We start from the raw sequence: 26,086 nt of genomic DNA, 5'->3' as shown, positions 1-26,086 counted from the left end.
TTGGCAAAGCTTTTCTCCAAGTCTTTAGATTCTTGCTTCAAGCTCTATTTCCTATTTTGTTCTGATTTTTAATTTGATTCCATCCTATTTTTAATTTTTGTTTATTGTTTCATGAGCTTCAAAAGACCTGCTGAGGAAGTATGTCTGTGCCCATGTATTGGAGAGTTGACCCTATGTTTTCTTCTAGCAGTTGCAAAGCTTTTTGTCTAATTCCTAGGTCTTCGATCCACTTTGAGTTGATTTTTGTGCACAAAATATCAACACTACCATGGTAGCAAGATATCTGAATAACATAAGGCTCTTTAATCAAGCAGGAATTTTAAAAACAGTATACAAGTAAGTTAACTGTGACGAGTTGTGTGAGAAGCTGCTCCTCTTTGGTTTCCATTGACTCAGGATCCTATAGCTAGGACATAAGGTAGTGAAAGTAAGAATTTGGACTGTTATTCTACATAGGTGTGAATCAGGGAAGGATCCTAATTCTTCACATGTTCTTTGGACCATCACATTCACTTTCCTGGTAGTTTTTCCCTCTTGGTGGATTTTTAAATTTAAGAATCTAGACTATTTTAATTTGAGTAATTTGCCATCAAAGTATTTATGCTTTCTAATGATTTTACACATGCTGTTTATACATTAAACATATTCATTTGTACATACAAATGGTCCTTGACTTATGAGCTCAGCTTATGATTTATAGACCTTATGATGCTGAGAAAGAGTATGCACCGAGGAGAAATCATACTTTGAATTTCATATTTTGACCTTTTCCTGGGCTAACAATAAGCAATCTGATAGCTTCTTGAGATATGGGGCAGTGGCACTGTGTTGCAGCCCCAGACTGCCATGAAATCAAAAGGATAAATGCTTGATGCTCTACAGTCCTGTGTTGTCAGCATTTTGGATATAGATATTCAACAAATTACATCAGTTTTCAGAACTTTATTTTACAACAGGCTTTGTGTTTTATTTTTCTAACGTGTAGTTTAATGTAAGTGTTCTGAGCACATGTAAAGTAGGCTAGATCAAGCTGTAATGATTAGTAATTAGGTGTACTAATATTATCAACTTAGGATACAATTAAGACATAAATACATTGTAAATTGTGGGGACATCTGTAATAATATAAATAACTTTCTCATTTATTGTTCACATCAATAATCTATTAAATGTATTTTCACAACACTGAACTAGTAGAGTTGAGATGATTACAAAGTATCTATTTTAATAAGAGAAATTCCAAAAATTGGAAATTATCTACAGTTTTTTTCTTTCAACATAAAGAATCAGCAAAAAGGCATGAAATTCCAAATTCAGAAAATTAAATGAAAAGACAAGACAATTTTGGTATTATGGAATAAGTTAAGATGAGTGAGAATTGCAAGGGATACATTTCTATTACTTAAATAAGAAAATTATAATAAGATGTTAATGACAAGTTAAATTGCCACTGAAGATGAATAATATGAAAATAAGACGTAATGAGCAAAAATTATAAATAACTCCTTCTAGAAGTTTGACTTTGAAGGAATTAATTAGCCAGAACTTTAACTGCATAGCAAGTTGTGGGGTATGATGTGAGAATAATTAGATGCTGACTAAAAGAAATAAGTAGAAAGAAAAAAAAATTGAAATATAGTTAGATATGTAGATGCATGTAGCACAAATTATATAATGCAGGAATTTATTTTTAATAGCAAATATTGAAAAAGACTGCATTTAATAGATTTTTATAAATTTCATTGATATCCTACTTTTGGGTAAAGGTGGAATTTGGAGTTGGATGAGAATGGAGAATTTTAGAAAAAATATACTGGATACACTGGAAAAGGATTGGTTTAAGAAAATGCAACATTGGACCACAGAATTGAGATTACAGACAGACAATTTCAACAACAATCTTTATCTTTTCTCTAGCAAGGCTCAACAACTATTTCAGTTAACTATGGCAATGTAACAAATTACCCAAATTTTAGAGGCTTAAAGGAACAAACTATTATTATAGGTCCAGAATCTGAAAATGGTTTAGCTCATGATCTTGCTCATAATTTTTCATGTATTTCCAGTCAAGTTATAGTTTGTGAAGCTTTGTAGAGAGGTAGAGAATTGGGCTGGGGATGTGGCTCAAGTGGTATCACGCTCACCTGGCATGCAGGGCGCTGGGTTCTTTCCTTGCTGAGAGCCATAGTCAAGTAGGAATGATGCATGGCATTTTTGGTTGAAAGGTGACCCTGCTCAGGGATTAGGGTGGCTCCAGGTTTAGGGTGGATCCTGCTGGATTAGGGTGGCTCCGGGTTTAGGGTGGATCCTGCTGGGAATAGGGCGTATCCTGCTGCCTCAGGCACCACTCCTTGAGTTCCCTTTGAGTTCTCATGGGGTTCTGAGAGAATTGGTATGCAGAGCCCGGTGGAGGGAGTGTATTTTTTCCAGAACATGCGTGTAGAGTGTTGGTGAGAGTTCGGGAATAAAGAGTTGCTGTTTGAATCTACAAGGCGGTGTGGTGGTTCGGTTATTTTGTGCCCAGCCAGACTGCGGCATTTCCTCAGTACCACATAAAAATAATGTAAAGATGTTGTGTCTACTGAAAATTAAAAAAAATATATTTAAAAAATTCTCTCTCTCTTGAGAGAGAGAGAGAGAGAGAAGATCACCTCCACCTCTTGTTCCAGAATGTTGCAGGAGAACATTTCCACATTTTATTCACAACATGACTTCCCCCATAGCGGTGATCTGAGAGAAAGAGAAAAGCAGGTGATGATCTGAGAGAAAGAGAAACAGGAAGCAACAGAAGTTATGGGAATTTCCAGTGCCTTCTATGAACCAAATCTTTAGAAGCTGCATACCATCACTTTTGCATCTATTTTTTTTCTTTTTTAAATAACAATCCTAGTACAGTGGGGAAGGAGATTGTCTACCAACAGCCATGCATTATTGGAGCCAGCTTCAGATGGCTACTGTAATAACTTTGAAGTAGAGAAATAGAATGAGTCAAGTCCACACTGGTGAGTGGTTTTGCCAAGTGGATGAAATGCAAGAATATTCTAAAAGTGAATTGAAGGTATTAACAAGAAATTGAATTAACCCTTGGCTAATTTGAGCTATAAATGAAATTTGTAGTATAAAATTTGAGGTATAAATGAAATAAAGACAATAATTTGTTAGGCAAAAACAAAGTTCAATAATTTGAATAATGGAATTAAAATGATGGAGTTGGATAACTAGAAAATAGGAGTCTGCATTTATTATTTCAAATTCCAAAATGAGGAGGAAGGTGAACTGGGAGATGAAATGATGTGGGGACGAGATATTTGAAGATAATTAGAAAAATAATTGTTAATTCAGAAAAGCAGTTACCATGGTGTGGGAAAAACATAACGTCAGTTAAGTTCTAGTGTCTTTATTGTATAGGAAACGACTCAGAGTTCAACACAAAGATGGAGAAAAAAAAGTTGTAGTTAGTGGAAAAAATCTCAAAATAATATCTCTTAACTGTTCTTTACTCATGAGTAAGTAAAATATCAATTGAGGGGAGGAACTGTAAGTCCCAATTTCATTGTATATTAGATGTAGGACTTGGACAGACTTCAGAGGAAGCAATTTCCTCATCAAAAAGTTATTTTTATACTAAGAACAAAAATGAAGAGCCTGAGGATTTGGGAGAAATTTTTAAATGTAGAAAAAGGTTTTCAGAGTGTGTCTCATAGGATTAGAACAAAATGGGAGAAAGGGTAGAGAAGAGGAGAAAGATAGAATATGGTGATGATTTTAACTTTTAGTTCTCACATTGAGAATGTCCAAAGATTACACTGATATAAGGTAAAGTGAAATTAACTGACTATAAATTTAACAAGATAACGAATTCCAGTATCCCGCCAGTCCTCTAGTGTCTAAGTATATGCAGGATATGACACTCTCTGTGAGATTCAGGGTTCAGCTACAGCCCTGGATCAAGTGTTCCTCTAAATAAGTTTAACTTGGCAGTGAAAGCAAATGCCCTCCTCTTGGGAGATTTTATACAAAGATGTCACACAATTTTGGTGGTAAAGTGACCAGAATTTCTATAACCATGTTTGAACCTGACATGTCCTGATACTCTCTGAAATAGATGAAAAGCTTAGTTGAACAATTTACATGGCAAATCATGGGGTTGGGAAGGGAACTCATATAACTAGCAGTACTAAAGCCTGGTTATTCAATTATAAAATTATATTTATTGGCATATGCAGATTTTAACAACTGAAGAAGTTTTCTTTACTCTCTGAATTCCACCAAGTTTTAACTTTTTATTATTTTCTACATTATTAAATTTTTTGACAGTGATGGTAGTAATGAGTAAATGAAGACAAAAAATTCACTAATTTTATGTCTTTTTTAAAAAAGAATAATTCCGGTACTCCATCTTTATTACAATACCCATTCTATAGCAAAGCATTTGTTATGTTGACATGTTTGGAAACAAATGTTTTTTGACAGCAGAAAATATAACACCTAGCTCATTATAGCTCTAAGCTGTTGTGCAATGGTTATACTATTTTTTTGTTTGTTTGCTTGTTTTTTTTGTAAAGTTCAGGAAATAAAAAAATCTAGCTAAACCATCTGCTGTTACAATAGTCACCTTAAAAGCTAAAGGTAAAAATGTAACTATTCACATTGTGGACTTTGCTGAGTCAGTATTAATCTGTCGTATTTATATTTTTCTGTGTATGTGTTTTCTATCAATTTAGTTTCATTATGCTTTGAAGATTAGATTCTACCAAAGGCAACAGAAAACTATTCCCACTTAATGAGGAAAAAACTATTTGAATTCTGATTCTGGCTTTCAAAATCACCCAATTTCTTTTAGCTAGATATGAAACACATCTGAAGATCTTATTAGCATCATTTTCATATTATCAGTAATTATTTACATAGTACAATGACTAAGTACAGGTGAACCTGTATGCACACATTAACAATTCCATGGGCTTATCTCTCTTCTATTAATTTTCACCATTTCATGGAATTTTCTACTGTTGCAAACATAATGGTGATATAAATTAAATGAAAGTGAGTTGCAGATTGTTTGGGGACTTGGATTTTTCAATTCTTAATGGTCACAAAATCAAACACATGCTTATGAATTTCTCTTAACAAGCTTTGCTCAAGATCTCAGTATTTTTATCTTCCCCACCACCCTCAATCCCCAGCTTCAAATTTCAACAGCAAAATAAAACCTACAAAATGAAAAAGAAAATCAATCTTCTTTTATTTAGGAACAAATTCTTCTGAAGTAATGATTTCTACCTTAAAGCAGTGATAACTATCTTGTTGCTCTGTCAAGGTTTCTCACCTCCTTATCTTACAGCAGTTAACCTTAATAATCCCCTTGCTTTCAAACTCTTCCTGACTTACAGCTCTTTAAGCACTTCTGTTAAGCTTGATCCTTTACTTACATTTGGCCTCTAATGGAGTCAGTGTCACTTTGAGGCTTCTAAATGGATTCTGCTGAAATCAAGTTCTTCAGACACTCTGGAAATAATGTTTCCTTTTTTCCCCCCTTCTAGTAACTGATATCTGTGTTAAATGGATTCTCACCATGTTTGTGTGGCTTCCACTAATCAAAGTAAAAGGATACCAAATTCTAATTATCTCTCAAAAAAGCAATAATATTGTATAAGTATCTGACTCTTATCACAGCATACACATCATTTTAAAGAGAATAATTTCCTAATTGTCATAAATGATGAGAAAAACTTTATCATATTAACGTCATACTTAAATTTTGTAATTATCACTGGTTTATATATGTGTTTGTAGCCTATTTATACTACTTATAAATGTCTATATGTGTTTTCCTGTGCATATATTTATATATACATATATATTTCCAAATGACCCTTAATCATTGTACTTTCAAAATGAGATACCTTCCTTTTCTTATTCCTAAGATAGTTTCTGAGCAGAATCTTAGCTAACCAAATCAAATCAAAAGAAGTATTACAGGGGCTGGGGTTGTGGTTCATTGGTAGTGCACCTCCCTAACATGTGTAATGTGCTGGGTTCGATTCTCAACACCATGTACAAATAAATAAAATAAAAGTCCATCAACAACTAATATATATATATATATATATATATATATATATATATATATATATATTATTTTTAAAGAAGTATTACAACTCTTGGTTGTAATGAATTAAGAGTGAAGGGTTTCTTTTTTGGGTTAGTTTTGTTCTGTTTTGCTTTGTTCTGACTAAGATGAATCTAGCTGCTAACTAAAGCCATCTCCAATTTCTCCAATTTTACAATGTAAAAAGAAAATTGATCGTGCCTACTATTATATAATGAATACAATATATGCTGTACACGATATTTTTAGTATTTTAACAAATATATTTTGCATAATAATCTTATGTGGTAGGTGGTACTTGTCTTTTATAAGAAAAGAGGAAATTAGCTCTCCGGAAAATCAAATAATTTACTCAGTACCACCATGACTAATAAATAAATAAATAAGGAATTCGGTCTTAGATGTGCTACAGGTTTTATTTGTATTTCACACATAAGTTAAAGAAATACAAAGAGAAACACAAAGTCTAAACACAGAGAAAATCTCAGAAGCTGGAAAACGCTTTCTACCATCAAACTCAAAAAGAAGGTCCATATTGTTTGTAAACAGTGAATTGGTGAAAGAGAGAAAATGGATTTTCAGTAACTTTGGCTAAATGTTTACTTTGCAATACATTTAACTTTATTTGATATTAGAAAAAGATGTTTTTTTTTTTTCAGTGAATGTATGGCTTTTAACTTCTGGCATATTACATATTTTTCTTAAAAAGTACTAATTCTTGGGGCTGGGATTGTGGCTCAGTGGTAGAGCACTCGCGTAGCACAAGTGGAACCTGGGTTTGATCCTCAGCACCACATAAAAAAAAAAAAATTAAAGGCATTGTGTTGTGTCCATCTACACCTAAAAAATAAATAAATATTTCAGAAAAAAAGTACTAATTCTTACCACATATTTATGAAAGTCCTAAGGAAAGAACTTCACACTCTTGCCTAGAATGTGAAGATACTTAAGAGAAATCACTTGTGCGGGTACTTACATAGGTACTTAAAAGGAGCCTACTCTACCCTGTCTGAATTCATAAAATGACTTAAAAAGGACTGTTAATTTTGATGATATCTATTTTGATAGCATAAACTAAGAGAATGATGAGGGTATAAAATGGATTCCAAGTCAAGGTTAGGAAATAAAATCATCAATCAAATGTTTCCCAGAGAGGCAAAGAATGAAAAGGTAGAACTAAAAAATTGAAAGGTTACTAAGAATTCACCTCTCCATTTGCTTTCTAAAACCTCACACCAGATTGGATTATAGACTTTTCCATACTTTACAACAGAGCACAGAGTAGTTTGTAAGATGTATCTGCAGTGAATAGAAGGAGAAAAAGTATTACTTTGTTTTATATTTTATTGTGTCTAAGATAATAACATTTTTAAAAATAATATTTATAAGTCTGTTTGAGATAGGCAATTCTATCATAATTTTTATATCTGCTCTATGATAACATAGCAAACAGGTCAACCAACCTTAGCATTTGAACTATGAATGGAAATTAGGTTGACTTTTATCTCTTGTCTTTTTGCAAGAACTCAAAAAGGAATCTGCTATTAAAAGTCAGCAGTCACCTGACTCGTGGCTAATAGTGGAAATAATTCTGGGAAATTTGAAATTATATTAAGTATTCTGCATGACAACACACTCATTATTTTCTGAATAACTTAGCTAAAGGGGCAAATAAGTTGTAATATATCATTGATGTCATTGTAATTAATCTAATTTCAACATTATTCAACAGCTATCTTTACTCATCTTGTTTGAACTTCACTGGGAATGATGAAAATAGAAATTTGATCATATTTTGTATATTTTTCAGCAAAAGCATTAAATGTTTTCAAAGTTAATTGATATTGATACCTAAGATGCTTCCTCCATTGATTTGTAAAATTAAATAATGTTTTCTGAATTATGTCATGGTATAGCATGAGATTTAAAAGAACAAATACTGTAGTCAAATTGCCTGGTTTAGATCTCAGCATTCTGATTAATCTATTGAAAGAATTTGCTCAATTTACATAGTCTCCCTATTTTTTCATTCAAATATGTGAATGCATACCTACGTCATATTTTTCTAGAATTAAATATTGAAATATATATAAAGATTTTTAAATGAAGCAAGTATTCTAAAAGTTTGAAACTGCACTATAATTCTGTATATTTAAATTAATTCTGACCACACATTTTTTTTCCAGTCCTGGGGATTTAAATCAGGAATGTTCTAATATTGAGATATATGCCCAACCCTTTTACTTTTATTTTGAGACTTGGTCTTGCTAAGTTGCTAAGGCAACCTCAAACTTGCAATTCTCCTGCCTCAGCCATCCAAATTGCTGGGAATACTGGCATACACCACAGGAACTGGCTGTGGTCGCACATTTAACTTTATACTCTAAACATTTATAGACATTCAATTATATACTGCATCTATTTCTGTATATCTAACTGTACACTGGCAATGCCCATTATTTTCCATATTTACTATGTGATAGGAGAAAGATTAAGTAGACTATTTCTAATCTGACTTTACTAGTGGACAGAAGATGAATATAAACGAAGAACATACCCAGCATTTTTATGCTTATGATCAATTTAGACTGAAATGTTAATTCTATTACTAAATTATTAAATTTCATTATTAAAACACACATAAAACACCCAAATTGAATTCATAATTTTAGCATATTCATTTATGATCTTTCTTATTGCTCTAGATTGGCTCTTGAGTGTCCCCCAGAGGCCCATGTGTTCAAGGCTTATTCCCCACAGTGGATGGAGGTGGTAGAAACTTTAAGAGCTGGTAATTAGTAGTAGGCTTTAGGCTACTGGGGATGTGCTTTTGAAGGGGATTGGAAGACCTTGGTCTCCTTCTCTCTGTCTTTCACATTAGAGCCAGGAGGTGGATAGTTTTCTTTGTCCCATGCTCCCTGCCATGTTGTGCTGCTTCCCTACCACCTCAAAAGGAATAAAAGCGTTGTGTCCACCAAATCATGGCCTACAATCTCCAAAACTGGGGGTCAAAATAAATCTTCTCTTTTTATCAGTTATTTGTACTGGTTTATTTTTGGTATAGTGATGGAAAACTAACACACCATTTTTAACTTGTTAGTTATAACTGAATATGTTTCTTCCAAATTACATGGAAACATAACCTTCTTGCAAAAGAGGGAAAGTGAAATAAATGGAAGAATTGAGGCAGTTATCACAAAGTATCTTTGTTCTTGAACAAATAGATATTGGATGAGTCTTCAAATTTAAAATAGGTCAATATAGGCTGACAATCTAAGGAAGGATGAGATGATAAAGTGAGACTATGAGATAAGTGAACAATAAGGAATAAATAATGGCTGATGGTATAGAGATCAGAGAAAGACATAGGGAATTTCTTTTTAAAGAGAGAGAGAGAGAGAGAGAGAGAGAGAGAGAGAGAATTTTTTTGATATTTATTTTTTAGTTTTCAGCGGACACAACATCTTTGTTTGTATGTGGTGCTGAGGATCGAACCCGGGTCGCATGCAAGCCAGGCGAGCACGCTATTGCTTGAGCCACATCCCCAGCCCCATAGGGAATTTTTTTTTTTTTAATTGTCAAAACAAATAAATGATTTCAAACACTAAGATAGAAAATAGATTCTCTCTCTCTCTCTCTCTGCTGTATGTGTGTGTGTGTGTGTGTGTGTGTGTGTGTGTATAAAATTTCCCCCCGCTGGGGCTGGAGATGTAGCTCAGTGGTAGAGCACTTGTCCAGTATACATATAAAATAGTCTTAACCAAAGCATAACAATAAATAATTTCTTCAGAATACATAAAGTCTATGGATTTAAATAGCTCTATCTAAGGATGTATTTATATAAACAAATAAACCAATAAATCAGAATATTATTTAACAAATATATAGTTCATATAAATATATGTGTATTTATTGATGTAGTGTTATGTAAATAAAGAAAAGTCTACATCATCTGATATGCAAAAGTACTTTAGAATAAGCATATAATGTAACCCTTTAAAAAAATATGGCCTACAATTACTGAGCTGCAATTTTTTGGAACAGAGCAAAATTTTTTTTTCTTTTGTGGTGCTAGGCATTGAACCTACAATAGGAAAGCATTGTAATCACTCTAATGATTGCAGTGTTATCACTAGATTGCATTGCTAGTCCAGAAATATTAAGATAAAAATGTGCGATATGATCTAAAGAGTGAAAAGATTGTCAAAAGGAAGAGGTGGAAATATCCAGATATATTATACAGTCTTAAAAAGTTAATAGAAATTAATCATGTAGTATACCCCAATAAAAAAATAAAGTTAAAAAAATTAAATGTTCTTTAGCACTAGGGAATATTTTTGTTTTATGATTTTTATGTTTTAGTATTGTTTCAATTTATATTCTGGGAGTGAGTATATTATATATTCTGGGAGTGTGCTTTATTATTCTATGTGCGTATATGTGTGTGCATGCATGTGTGTGTGTTTAATTTTATTTCAATAGTATCGTACTCAAAGAAGTGTCTGCTTATATTATTTTTATTTTTCCTGGTTTATTTTAGTGCTATATCAATAATTGTAACCAAATTGTGATGATTGGCTGAAGTCTTAATGGGCTTTTATAAACATTTGTTAAAAATTAAGGGTTTATATAATAATTACGTATTTTTATACTTTTAAATATTTTATTAACTTTTTTAAAATTAAAATATTCCATATATCAGAATTCATATGTGAATGTGTCACACAAATTTTATTATTCTCCTTTCAAAGAAAATAAAAGTACAAAGTCTTTTTAGTGCCTTTAGTAGTTTATATTTACTACTTCACTAACACACCAGTAGCTCACAACAATTTGTTTTTCACTTCCACATTCATAATAAAAAATTGACAGGGCATATATCAGAAATAGCTGTAGGTTCTAAGGCACTGTGGCAACAAACAGACAAAATACATTCTCACAGAATTATTACACTAATAAACCAAAAGCAATAATAAAGAAAGAAAGAAAATCTCCAAAATTAACAAGACAGTATAGTATGATATGAGGTAATTAATGTTAATATTTTGCCATTTGAGCAAGCATAACATTGGGTTAGTCTAATTTTCTTCAGAGAATTTTAAAAAGTGTATTTTTATGTAAAAATATCATTAAATTTAAAGTTTGGATACTAATTAGAAAGTTTCAAAAACACCATGCATACAATATTTTATAGGCAAAGGCAAAGGGAGCATGTTTATGAGCATCTTTACAACCTATGGGCATCTTTTCCAGGTTTGCAAACACTATTCCAATCCCTGTTTAAGAATGAAACATTTATTGCTTGACGTTACTTAAATCTATAAATATGTTCTCTATCTCTCTTAATTGATATACTATTGTTTTCAAATGACTAATGCAAATATGACCTATATACTTTGTGAATATTGGCAACTCAATATGTCAAAAACTAGTTCATTCATGCCACTTTTGTACAATCCAGTAATTAAGAGAATACATTCTGGATCTAGATGGAATTTGAATAGCAGTTGTACCAATTCTAACTGTGTCAATTTGGGCAAGTGAATGTACATTTCTGGGCCTCAGTTGCTCAGATGGAAAAAGTGTACATCTGTCAGTATCCATTTGTTAGAAAGGAACCACATAGTAATTTGAAAAGGAGATGTTTAATATGAAAAATTATGAGCTATAATAAGACTGTATGGGATAAAGACAACTCTAAATATCTTAAGGCTGAAGAGCTTACCTGTGGAATGAATAAACTTGGAAAGTGACAATTTTCCTTACATTTATGGGGATTACATTACATTAATTACAGAAGGTGGGACTGTAGCCAAATATATTGTGATGTTCATTATGTAGTCCAAGGCCAGAGTTGATTCACATTTTTTTTTTTTTTTTTTTTGGCAAAGTATGGTAGGTAGAGAGCTGTAGTGAGATTCAGCAAATAAGAATTCCTTGAGATACTGGTAAGCTATGATTGGAAAGCTATTAGACACATCTTGAAGTCTCACTGGGGTTCCTGTTAAAACTCAGTTTAGGATAACTCCACTGTGGCTCAGACAAACTACTAGCATTTGTACAATAAAAGGAGAGAAGGAAAAAGAGGAGAGATGTAGAGGTGGAAGGAGAGAGGAGTAAAAGGGAAGAAAGATAAGGAGAAAGACTCAGAGAAGTAGAAGCAAACATGAAGAAGAGCAGGAAAACCTGAAGGTAGAGGGGGACACCAGAGACATCTTTCTTCCAATTGTGTCCCTCCAGTGCCATCTGCTAGCAAAACTTAATACAGCCCTAACTACGAAAGAGAAATATTTAATGAGGCCAACATGATTTTCACAGAGTAGATATGGTTGGATTTGAAGACAAGGAGCAATAAATAAATAAACAGTGCATTAGTTTTCAATATATCTTATAACAAGTCACCACAAAATAGGTGGCTTAAGAAACAATAGAAATCAATCTTTCACAGTTCTGCGGCCAAAAATCCAAAATGAAGTTGTTGATAGGGCTGAACTCCCACTGGTGTCCCTAGGGAACAGCCTTTGGTAGTTGCCAGTATTCCTATGACTGTTTTCTTCAATCTCTACCTCTCTATTGTGGTGTCTTTTCTCCTTTTAACTCTTATAAGAACATATTGGAGGTCGATATGCATAATTTAGTATAGCCTTGTCTCAAAATATTTAACTTGATCAGAGAAGATTCTACTTACTAGTGGTTGTTAGGAAAGGAATCAATACTTATAAAATACTTAGAATAATACCTAGTTTAAAGAAAATACAAAGTATTCTTTCCAACATCATCATTGCTCCATCCTGACTCTTCTCCACTAAACAATCTTACCTTGCACTAAAAAATGGAATAGTACAATTAGGTTTTATACCTTGGCTTTATATTTACCAGATAAGTGACTTGGGTCAGAGCTGACTATTCCAAGTTTTCTTAAAGGCTGCCATGACTTTCTGAACCAGGTGTCATTTCTGTCTTACTGATCTAACAGGGTTGGAAAAGTAGTCTGTCAGGTCCCATCCAGCTAGGTCCAGGCACAGGACAGTATGGAGATACTTGTGGATGGACACCTTGTGGATTACTCTATTATCAGGCCATGGCAATATCAGTGGTGAATACAGAGGCATATAGGGACAGCATAGCCTATGGCCATGTACATAGCTGCAATGTTGAAGGTTTCAAACATGATGAGTCTAGGTCTCTCTATTGGATTTGGAGTTCAGGGCAGTCTTGGTCGGCTGCATGAGGTCCTTCTTTGGGGATATGTACAGTTCTTTGTTAAAGTTATGGTGCTAGATTTTCTCCATGACATACCATTGGTGAGGGATGATGTTCTGTTTTATAGAATACTTAAGGGTCAGGATGCAGCAATTGCTTTGGGTCTCATCACCCATATAGGAGTTCTTCTGCTCCTTCCAATCATCATGTTCTTATGCTGGGTTGACCAAACATGGAGGAACATGGCCTGAGGTACAACATTTCCCACCAAAGCCAGCTTTGTAAGTGCTTGAGCCATTGTCAATGATGAGAACGGCAATTTCTTTTTCCATTGCCGTGAGAGAGGACCCCGGGTGTGCAGTAAGATTAGGAGAGCTGGTTAGAGGTAGGAATGAGACCATTACCATCATTAATTTCATTAAAGATATCACTAACTGTGATTAAAAAGAGTACACATTAGAGATTTCTCTGTCTTTTTTATTTCCCTTATTCTCTCCTTTTAATTAATTATCAATTCTTGGAGTCAATCAATTAGAAAGAAACACAGTTTCTTTAGTTGACTTTCTCTCCCAATTGACATTTTCTATCTTCTTTAATTTAATTTCCTTGTAACTGATCTCCCTAAATTTTGTATCTCTCTTTCCTAATCTCAAACATAGCAAAAATATGTTCATTTAATATAAATCTGTTTGTTTTCTATAACTTTGAAGTTATTTAATGATTTTTATGGTTCCTCAATTCTTAGTTCCAAATAATTTTTAGCCTTGTTTTCTTACTATATAAGTTAAGTTGCTCCCATAGAGTACAACCTATGGTTTTCTCCCCAAATATCGTAAATCCTCTATATTTGTTTACAGAATTTCCTCTTTCCTGGTATCTGGAGTTTAAATCCAGCTCAAATATCAACTCATCTATAAAACTGCTCTCCAAATCTGAGTGCTCAGATCAAGTGTAATGTTTGATTTTACTCTAGGGAACATCTGCTCAACAGGACTGTACCACAAGAAACCTCAGTTCTCTTCCCTGTAAAGCATTTAGGAAGTCTTCTTCATTCTTCTGTAAAAATGCAATATGTTGCCAGGTGGCTGATTGACAAAGATTGTACAAGATTTTACAAATATTTATATGATTCATTTCATTTGGCCCCATTTGATTTTTAAACCCCTTACCACACAGAAGAACATATTTTTTTTCTGTATTTACCAGAAATAAAGTGTAATTCCATTACATGGAATTGTGTTACAGTATGTTCTAGCAGTTGCTAACACCATTTTTTCCAACTAATATGTTATTAATGAAGTAATTTGTTTATGTAGAAAAATATTGGGTACCCACTATATGTCATGCAATATAATAACAACTGAGGCACTAATATAATATATTATAATTTTCCACTTGATCAGAATCAAGCTACTAGTATAAGTGTAGGATTCAATCAAGAATCTGCATATCATGTCACAGATCCAAATCTCATAAATTTTGGTCCCTAGCCTTTAGCTTTGGTTTTTAATTATCTAATGGTATCCCAGTAGAGTTTAACTTATAATATTTATTAGCATACTTTTTATGTAATTGTCTTTATTTTCATTGACTTAGGTTATATCTGTTTCTTTTTCTTTTAGTAAATACAATTCCAGTATACCACATATTAGATTCTTGTTTTATATCAGAAATTGTGCAACATATCTTCTCAAGGAACATTGCATTTAGTCGCCACCAAAAACTATGAAAGTATATATATATATTTCTTTTAAGGGCAGATTATCAGAAAGTATAATTTTCAAATTCAGACAGTGATTAAAATTTCAAAGGCAATATAAGAACAAGGAAATATGATTTGCTCCTTTTTTGGGGGGTGGTGGTGCTAGGGATTAAACCCATGGTATTGTGCATGTGAGGCAAGCACTCTATGAACCAAGCTATATGGCCAGCCCAATTTACTCTTTTTAATATTATGATTATTCCACTCTATTCATATGTTTGTTTTACTTAAATTCTCAAAAAATTCTCTAGAGATACTATGCAATATAATTTTCTCCAGTACATGGAATATGCTATTTTATCTGATTTGAAACCTGGGCTCAGATATAGAAATTATATTTTATGCCATTTCTATGTCATACCCTTTAACTTCTATAGTTTGGATGTTACTGGCTGAGCAGAGTTGAGCACATATTTTATGTGCGTGCATTCAAGATTATACCTGGAGTTATGGAAGGACATTAAAAGAAAGAAAGGAGAATGTGTTAATTTTTAATTGGTGTTGTTACTGGTAGAATTTCAAATGTACATGTAGTTTTAAGAAATAATGGATTTCATATACGGTTTACCCAATTTCCTTCAAGGTAACAATTTGAAAAACTGGAGTATAATGTTACAACCAGTATACTGTAATTTGTACAATTGCTTGTTATCTATCATCATGGTCAAGATATTGAATATTTACATATCAACATAACAAATGGAACGTTTTTGGTGGGGAGTACTGGGTATCGAACTCAGAGGCACTCAACCACTGATCCACAGTTCCAGACCTATATTTTATTTTATTTAGAGACAGGATCTCAGAGTTGCTTAGTGCCTCACTTTTTGCTGAGGCTGGCTTTGAACTTGTGATTCTACTGTCTTAGTCTCCCAAGCCACTGGAATTACGGGCATGAAACACCACACCCGGCACAAAGGGATATTATGTAGCCCCTCTATAAAATCTCTTCATTCTTCCACAACACCTCTACCTTACAGTTTCTAACCTCTCTGACCATTAATCTACTTTTAATATACATGGTTATGCAAGTTGGCATTGACCAATTCCAGGTTCTTTCTAAAGTTTGTCTTGAAGGTAGACAGAGCTAGAATTAATAGGCTGGTCACTATGTACACTCAAGTGGAGCATTAGTCCATAGTTCATAATTGCTGATGCTAGGAAAGTTTTGGAACCAGTTATCCTGGTGGCAGCTGTACCATAGAGAACTGGTTATAAAAATGAATCTAAAAGTGGGTAAAATTTGGGGTCTATGTATGTGTAACATTGTTGATTATGTGTATATAGCACATAAGAAAGTATAATTTTTCCTTGTGTCACTAGGAATTCCTTTATCTAAAATTCATTTTTTTTTATATAATCTTGGCATGCTTGTGGTTCCTTCCTGACATATATCAGTAGCAGTTGTGGCCATGAGTTGAGCAAGTCAATAAATGAGAACAAGCAAATCCATCAGACTTCAGCAGAGTGACTCCCCCACACCTCTAACTGCCATGGCAGAGGTACCAAGTACATCAGGGATGAGTTACTTTGTCAGAGCCTCAGCTGCTTTGGACTACTCAGGTATATGGCCAAATTAACCGTAACTGTATGCAAGATCATGTCCTTCTGTTCTGGGGACCTTGAGACTACCAACATCTTCAAACAATTCATCTTCTTTATTTGAAATGAATGTATCACAAAATATTTTATTCTCTCTCTCTAATGGTACTTTGCATGGCACCCTCATATGTGCTAGCCATATTTATGCTCCTCGATCATTTCCTAATTTATGGATACATTGATTATACTGCTAGAAATGAAAGTGGCGTGACAATGTGTGCTCTGTCAAGGAGCTTTCAGGACAACTCACATCAGTCTCAGCAGCGGTCAAGTCATTCAGCCTCAAGGGTACATCTTACCTCCTGCTACACTGCATAGCCACTAAGGGAAACCAGGGCTGAATATTGGATATCAGAAAACATACTTGTAGATGTACAGAAATGCCCAGGAAGGTAGTTCTAACAAAAGTCTTTTTGCTGATATAAATGGAGTTCAGAATCTCAATATAAGGGTGATTTTATTATGTATCGTAAAGTGGTGATAATTCATCATACTAGAAACAAATTTATATCAAGAATTTAGACTATATGGGGGGCTTCATACATAAACTGGCTTTTATCTATCTTGCGTTGATAAATTTTGTTTTGCTCTGTTTTTCATTAGTTAAATCACAAGTTATTTAATATCTAAAATGATCTGATACTCTACTTCTGCTTCCATAAACTTGTCATTAGTCAATGTTATATCAAACAAATAAATGTATACTTAATAACTTAAAAGGTAGAAAAACACTAAAAAGGCTGGCCAATATTGGCCAGGACAAATAGTTTTCCAGGAGAAAAATGTAAACATATTATACTAATGAACTTAACATTGCATACTATGTTCATATAAAAATAGATATATCCAAAGAAGTCACCTAAATTTAAATTTCAATTCCAAAACCAAATTTAATTGATCTTGATTTAAATTATAATGAAAGAATTATTTAAAAGAAAGAAGCAATTTTTAGTTCAAGTTAGATTATTGAAATACAAAAGTTTAACTCAAATTATATTGGATAAATATTAGGCATGTTGACAAATCAGTTAAATGTATATGAAAAAATAATACAAAATAATCAAGCATTACATAAATAATACCTAATCCATGACTTTCAACTCCCTGATATCTAGTCATATTCTTATTCTGATATAGAAAGAAACACATCATCACTGGGAGTGGTATTAGGTCAGAATAATTAGATTGAGACACTATTTCATACTGTTAAAAAAGAATATTTCTCTGAAGCTTTTCTGTTTTGCTCCAAGGGGTACCAGATTCATGGATGTGAATGGTAACCTAGGATTGATTTTTTTTTTTTACTAAGTCTTTAGAGGGAGAATTATATCACCTCATTTCTGAGAACTGACATTTCTTACAACTCTGTAGGAAACAAAGAAAAAGCTTGTGAGAGACTGGCCAAGCTTAGCAGGGAAGATGATTGCCTAGCAGCAAAGCAGCAGGAAGGACATGGATGTGTTTGAGGTGTGCTTCACTGAAGAAAAACTCCAACAAAAACCTGTTGAGTCCCTGTTCTGGGCAGTCACTGAGATGAGAGTGGTGAGGATAGCGACTGCATGTACCCTTGAGACGGTCACACCAGACTTAAAGTATTCTCCACATACAAGTCTTCAGGATACAAGAACTGTTTTATCTTAATGAGATACAGTTGTGTGTTATATTACTGATGGTATTATACACCTGCATTAGAATAAGAGGTATTTATGTAGTAAAATGTATTATTCCAGCATTGTGAAAATAGATAATTTGTTAATACCGAAGACACTTCAATAAAACAGACTTTTCATTTACTAAACATTACTAAGGTGTTTTTTTTTTTAATTTAATGCAAAAGAAATAGAGCAATTGAAGCAAATACTTTTTCTTCCTTCTTGAGTGGGTCTTAGAAAGAAATAGGGTAATTAATTAGATATAATCAGACATTGTCCCTAATTAATTCCTGACCCTCCTTTTGATAAAAGCTTGGGGAATGTAGACAAAGAAGGTATTCTTGCTGTCATAGTTAGAAAATAGTGAGAAACGCCATAATAAGCCAATATTATATTTCTTTGAAAATATTTCCTTTTGAAATGTTATCATGAATTCCAAGGAATTCATGACTTCTCTGACTTACTCAGGATAAAATTAAGTCTTTGTCTAATGTCTAAGAGGAAGTGACATTGTATTTATAAATTTTCTCATTTATTTTGAGCTTGGAAAATCTAATATTATAAGATTATTTTCCCAGAAAAAAATTTTTAAAAAAAGTGTAGTAAGTTGCACTTGTTATTTGAAGGTCCATGTGAATTCTTTCATTCTTAAAATATTTGGGTTTTAAGTCCTTATTTCAGTTCATATGTGGCAAGCTTAAAGATGTTTAAAATTAAGTGATGTCAATGCCTCTGGGAGGAATATGGGGTTAATCTATCAAAAGAAACAAGACCTCCATTTGCCAGCTTGAAGTTTTCTGGGACACAAGCTGGACCAGCTTCTCTATCCTCATGCTGCAGATGTAGGACAAGTTTGTTGGGTGAAAAAGGCATCATTCCAGGGACAGGGACAGCTGCAATAATGGCAGCAAAACCTAGAGCCTCTCTGGTTCCAGAGACTCTCCAATGTGAAGTTAGACATTGGTCTCCCCAATACTCTGAAAGCCATAAGTTAGAAAAACAGAAATAATTTTTTAAAAAATGTCATTGTTCCTATGTAAGCCCTTAAATTCAACGACGATATTGACTAAATGTATAAAGTATGATGAATATCTATTCTAGGTGATAATTTGAACTTAGAAAAATGTTTTAAAAACTTTGTTTTTAGCAAAATGACTTTGAAGTAAGTGAAATGGAATTTAACAAAAGGCTACTTAAAGTTCTCTTTTAAATCTATGCTCAGAAATAAAAAAAAAAAACGATCTGACTTGAGTTGGTAAGTCTGCTTTCATTACATACTAATATTCCAATAGAAGTATTGTGTATTTGCAGAAAGAATTTTAGCGTAGTAGCCATGAAACACCAATTAGAGGTTTTGCTACACTACTAATTAGTTTTCTAATGTTTGCAAAGGAAATTTTTCTTTTTCTAGGCTACAGTTTTTAATTTATAAAGGTAAAAGAAATAATATAAAGACAAATAATAAAAAGACAAATAATATTTATATTATTTGTCTTCCCTTTTACATCTGGCACTGTATTATTCCACGTGTTACAACATATGTTAAAGTGTATTACAGACACGCTGTGGCTCATCTCTATTGGTTGTTTTGGAGAAAGATATGGTTAAAAAAGATTAGTTTATAAATTGATTCAAAAGTTATCCTCATCCCAAGAGGTTTTTTACTTAAATTGAATATTATGAAGAAATCTTTTTTTTCTTTCAAAAAATATGCCCTAAACTGGTTATGTGTCACGCTAGCTATAATTTCTTAGTCACCTAAGTAGATAATTTTTAAATTAGCAAGATCAATTGAGAAGGGTTTGACTCAAACTCTTAAAATTTCATTCAATCTATTAGAATCCTCCAATCAATGATTCCAGAAAGCCATAATTATTAGCATGTGGGAGAGCACATATTATTTCTTAAAAGTTATCTGTGCTTAACAGATATTGAGAAAATATAGACATTCCTTACAAATATCTTTGCTTGAAAATAAAATATTTTCCAAATAATACATTTGTTCATGATCTGAAATTTTAGAAATTTCAGAGTCTTGTGCATATAATGGGTATATACAGATGAAACCTATTAACTTTCTCAACAGCATATTGCTTCTTTATTTCTCTCTGTTTTTGTGGGGTTTTGTTTGATTGTTTGTTTGTTTTTTGGTGGTGCTGGGGATTGAACCCAGGGTCTTGTGCATGCTAGGCAAGCACTCTTAACATCTGAGCTATATCCCCAGCCCAAAATTCTTTATTTCTTTATTCATTGATTTTATAATACTTATTGAGAATCAACTATGTACCTATCACTTGATTAATACTACTAGTCAAAAAGTACATTGAAATATTGATAAGAATGAAACATGATCACAAATTGCCCTGCAGTATTGAAGATGACATTTCAGAGGCAGTGATGAAGAAGCCTGGTAATTGAATTTGATTTTTAAGATGCATATGGATAAAGCATGCAGAATGGTGGTAAATACTTGTGACAAACCATTGAAACATGGAAGAGAGAAGCAGATAGGGACGTTGGAAGTCCATTGGCAAAGTACTCTGTAACACAAGTGCTTGGTGTGTGAAGGGGCAGAAAGTTGTGCTGAGAAAGATCTGGAGCATACAAGAAATTAATGTCATATAAAAAGTTTGGATTTCATGCTATACCAATGGGAATTAACTTTTAAGCAAGAAAAATGGCATAATCATAATTCAATTTTAATTTAGTTGCATGTAAATTATGGATTGTAAGTGATTAGACTGTAGATACGTTGATGAGTAAAGCTATTGTCAGGGGAAATGATGATTTATTAAAAATGGGCCGTGATTGTATTATACAGGAGAAGGAAAGAAAATTAATATTTAGTATGGGGCATGGAAGAGAACTGATTATATAGTGAGGTAAAGGCAAGCTAGAAACTAGAAGAGCATCCACATTTCAGTTTTCCTTAGATAAAGACCATAGTAGGTACTGAATAGCACATTTGAACTGTTGTACATAAGAATTACATTTTTCAATATTCACTCAGTGTTTATTATCTCATGCTTTCTATATTTTTGAAACTGTGCAAGCCATGGTGTTACACTGCAAGTCCTTGTAATCAATATTAACATCTGAGCTATATCCCCAGCCCAGAATTCTTTATTTCTTTATTCATTGATTTTATAATACTTATTATTAATCAATATTTGGCAATATTGATAGGAATATGGACAAAAATATATTCATTAAATTACTACATAATATAGTTTCATAGTTGCAAATATTATACATTAATTCTACCAATTTAATCTAAAAATAAGTGTATCAAAAGAATATTGAATAGGGCTGGGGATATAGCTCAGTTGATAGAGTGCTTACCTTGCATGCACAAGGCCATGGGTTCAATCCCCAGGACCACAATAAATAAATAAATAAAAGAAAAAATATTGAATAGTCAAAACATTTACCTGTAGAGCTTCAAATCCATGTTTGAATTTGTAAGACCTGAAGGCAGAGTCCAACAATTTAATTTGAATCTGCAATGAGCCCAGAGCTGTTACCTCTACATGACTAGCAACTTGATGTGGTGATGTCTGTAACATCCAGAGTGTTTTTTAGCTCCCCATTTCTTTGTTTCATTGATATACGGTTTAATAACTTGGAAGAATCCTCTTTCTGGGAAGAACCTAGGACATGATCTTCACACTACTCCACAAAGGGCCTGTGTTTCCTCCCCAAAAAAGAAGAGTAAAACACCACATCCCTGAATATCCCCAGTCTGTTTCCCCAAAACTAGTCAACTAAGTGAGCAATGAGACCAAACCTGGGCTGAAAAGTTCAAATATCTATTATCTTGAAGGAGACTGATTTTCTCTTATGTGTGCTGGGAACTAGAGCAAACTAGTATTATCTGTAGAAAGCTATCTTCTTGAATGCATACCAGGACAGTTGCTCCTGGGGATGCTGGTCAGACAAGCAAACTAAGCAAGCTGATGCTGACGATGTCACTGCTTCCACAGTCTAAGATACAAAACCACTCTATAAAGTGTGGAACTGAGAGCATTGTGGAAAGGGTATGTGTCATTCACCCAGGCAGCTGCCACTGAACACCATGAGGACATCAGCGGTGTCTGTCAGTCTTCCACCACTGAACTCTTCTTGCAGTAGACACTGATCTCTTGAAAGCGTTCCCCAATAAACCATTTGTCTCCCTTGCTGACACAGGAATTTACTTTGGCTTTCCTACAACCTATCTCACTGCCCTGGCACAACTAGGCTGACAAGGCCACCTGGAAATGTGAGAAGCTGGCATCTGTAGTGGTAGACTCTGCTTCATAGCAAGGTTCATGAAGTAGGGAAGTGGGAATCACCCTGTAATTAAAAAAAAATAAAATAAAGAGAAAGAAATAAAGAAAACTATATAGGTTTAAGGTGTCTATAAGTATATGCAAAAAGCAGTAAGATGATAAGGAAACCTATAGGAATGTGTCTAATATAGTTTAATAGACCCAGATGTTATTCATGGAAGAAATGCTGAAATACCTATATTAAGTAAGAGTGAAACACGAGTGAGACTAGAAGTTGAGGAAGGTGTGTGTGGAGCGGGGAGGGGATTGAGAACATTAAAACTGGAAACAAGGATGCAATGCACAGTGTGTTCAAGAAATATTTATGGGGGCTGGGGTTGTGGCTCAGCGGTAGAGCACTCACCTCTCACGTATGAGACCCTGGGTTCGATCCTCAGCACTACATAAAAATAAATAAACAAAAATAAAGATATTGTGCCCATGTATAACTAAAAAAATATTTTTTAAAAAAGAAATATTTATGTTTGTGTAATTGATTATCAGAGTACTAGAGGTAAATTAAGTCTTGTCAAAAGGCAGAACTTCATATCATAAAGGATCTTACAAAATAAATCTTGTATAACTATAGTACAATAATATCAGTTTATTGACATAGGTCAAATCAAGAGTGCTTTAGATTTCACTTTTTATACAGGCACATGCTTGTTTGTGTGTGTGTGTGTGTGCACATGTTTATGTAATCCTATCACATATATGACTGGTCAGAGCCATAAGTCTCCTTATTGCTACCCTGTTATGCCTATGCCTACCTCTTTTCCATCCCAATACCATGTGAACCATTAATCTGTCCTCCATCTCTATAATTTTGTTACTTTGAGAATGGAACCTCATAATATGTAACACTTTAATACTGGAAGCTTTCACTCAATATGTTCCCTTTATCAATCTAATTTGCCACCTATATTATTCCTTATTTTTTGTTGATTAGTATGAATATACCAAAAGTAGTTATTCACCCTTTGAGGAACATTTGAGTTATTTCCAGTCTTTGGTTATTATTATTTTAAAAAATTTTTATCAGTGAATTAGAATTATATGTATTAGTGATATGTATTATTATACTTGACCTCACTACGAAAGAGACTCAGTCCATGCCTCCATACCCTCAATTCCTCCCATAATCATCCAGGACAATCCAAAACACAAATGAAGTTGCTCCTGACTTACTCTTTCTTAAAAATTTACATATTTTCTTTAAGTTACCTCTTTCTGCAATAATTTGAATAAAATTGAATTTAACTGAAAATGTGTTTCTAAGGATTTTGGCTCATGAACATGAGTATCAAAATATTTTCTGTTATCATCTTTATTAATAGACAATGCATACACTGTACCTAAAATGTTTTGTTGATGCAAAATACTCAAAATATTTAATTAATAAGTGAATAAGGGAAATTGGCAATTAAGAAACACTTGTCTTTGAGTAGAGCAATTTTAATAATGGTTAAATCAAAATACAGTAGGCTGTATCATGACCAGAGTATAAAAATAGAAAACAATAATAGGAATCACCAACTCCTAACTCCCAATCTGTTAACCTATTATCAAAACTTGGTTGCACAAGGTAATACAAAATGGAAAATTGCATAATTTCTTATTGAGCTATATTATATAAGTAACAGAAAAATCCCTCAAACATTTCTTTTGAAGTTATTAATCTCTTTTTATTTCATTCATTCATTGTAATAAAAATTCATGATATTATTGCTGTTAGGCACCGTATTATGTTGAGTCTTCCACCATTTCAAAATATATTATTATCGAGTTACATTCTTTTAATCAGAAAATCAAGTTTGATTGACATGTATATAAACTGAATGTATGACGAAGATGACTTTCTTTTAGAGAAATACTTAAGCATTAGTGCATGAATTTTAATTAAACCTCATTGGATACTGAGCTTTCCAAATAATAATTCATGTTATATAACGAACAGTTAAATAATTTAAAAAGAACAGTTAATGCAAACATCAGAGACTCACCCAAAACCAATTTAATTAAATAAGTAATATTATTTCACACAAATTAACCAATCTTAATAGTTTTCTTACATTGAAAATTTTTCTTTGCTCCTCTGATTCTCAGTTTGATCATCTGTAAAATAAGCATACAATTAGACCTATCTCATAGTATAACAGAATTAAAAACAATAGCACACATTAAATATATTATAACTGCTAGTGTTCCTGTCAATTAGCACTCTCAGTACATGTTAACAGCCTTCCATTTCCTGCCCAGATAGTGGTCAAAACTATGACCATCATTAGCTCATTAAGCCATGTTAAGATCATACATTAAATATTTAAGCTGAAAACATTGTTAATGCAATAGAATCTAGAGGTTTTCTACAAGTATTTAGCTAGAACGTTATTTAAAACTAAATTCCATATTTAAATACCAAATTACTGTACTTAAAAAAATGCTATGGTTTTTCTGAGCTTCCTAGTTTTGTTTTATCTTTTATAATTAGATGGTAATTGATCTTTTTCTCTCTCCCCCCCACTTCTCTCTCTCTCTCTCTCTCTCTCTCTCTCACACACACACACACACACACACACACACACACACACGCACACACAAGATTAGAAAATATACTTTTGGTGTAGATAGCAGTAAAGGGAAATTTAGCATGCACTTGTGAACTCAGCAAATATTTTGTTAAAACATCGGTCATCAATAAATCTAATTTATAGATTTTGTTAAAAGTAATGACTTGCATGTTTTTATTGTTTTTCTATGATGAATATAACATTTTCAATTTGATTCAGGTATATATTTCACATTTTTCAATTAAAAATAACATTTTTAATGGCTTTTTATTTGTGCAAAGGCAACATAATAAAGTATTTTTATTCTTTAGCCTGAAGGCAGGTTATTCTGTTTGCTTAAATTGTTCAATCACTCTTTAGAACCATCCGGCATTCTGCCTGTTTCTTCTGCCTAAAACAAGCAGTCAATTTTAATTAACTTGGTGCACAGAAGTCTTTGGCATTTGTGGAAACTGGGAACACAGCCAATCCTCAAAACACCACTGATCAATTTGCCTAGAAAGAAGTAAAGAAATGGAAGATATTGGCTTGAAAGAGCTTCCTAAAATTGAACCACTAGAAATTCAAAATTAAAGTTCACAATAATTTCAACTCAGGTAAAATGTAATATCTTCTTCAAAAATTATTGATTTAATAAATTTGGAAGATTTTACATGTGAATTATTTTGAGTGGTTAAAAACCTAATTTTATTATTATTTACTTTGAAAACCTATATAAACAGTATCCCCTGAGTTTTAACACAATAGTTTTGGAGGAAAGTCAATGAGATTTGGCAGCCTTCTTGAACTGATTCTGTGAGGAATTGTTAAGGAGGTAGAATTATATATTGTTTCAAAGAATACCGATGCTTACCATTATATTGCCTCTGAAATAC

Source organism: Marmota flaviventris, chromosome 3 (assembly GCF_047511675.1).
Source record: "Marmota flaviventris isolate mMarFla1 chromosome 3, mMarFla1.hap1, whole genome shotgun sequence".
In the NCBI taxonomy this organism is placed as follows: Eukaryota; Metazoa; Chordata; class Mammalia; order Rodentia; family Sciuridae; genus Marmota; species Marmota flaviventris.
Note: the sequence above shows the minus strand (reverse complement) of the source record.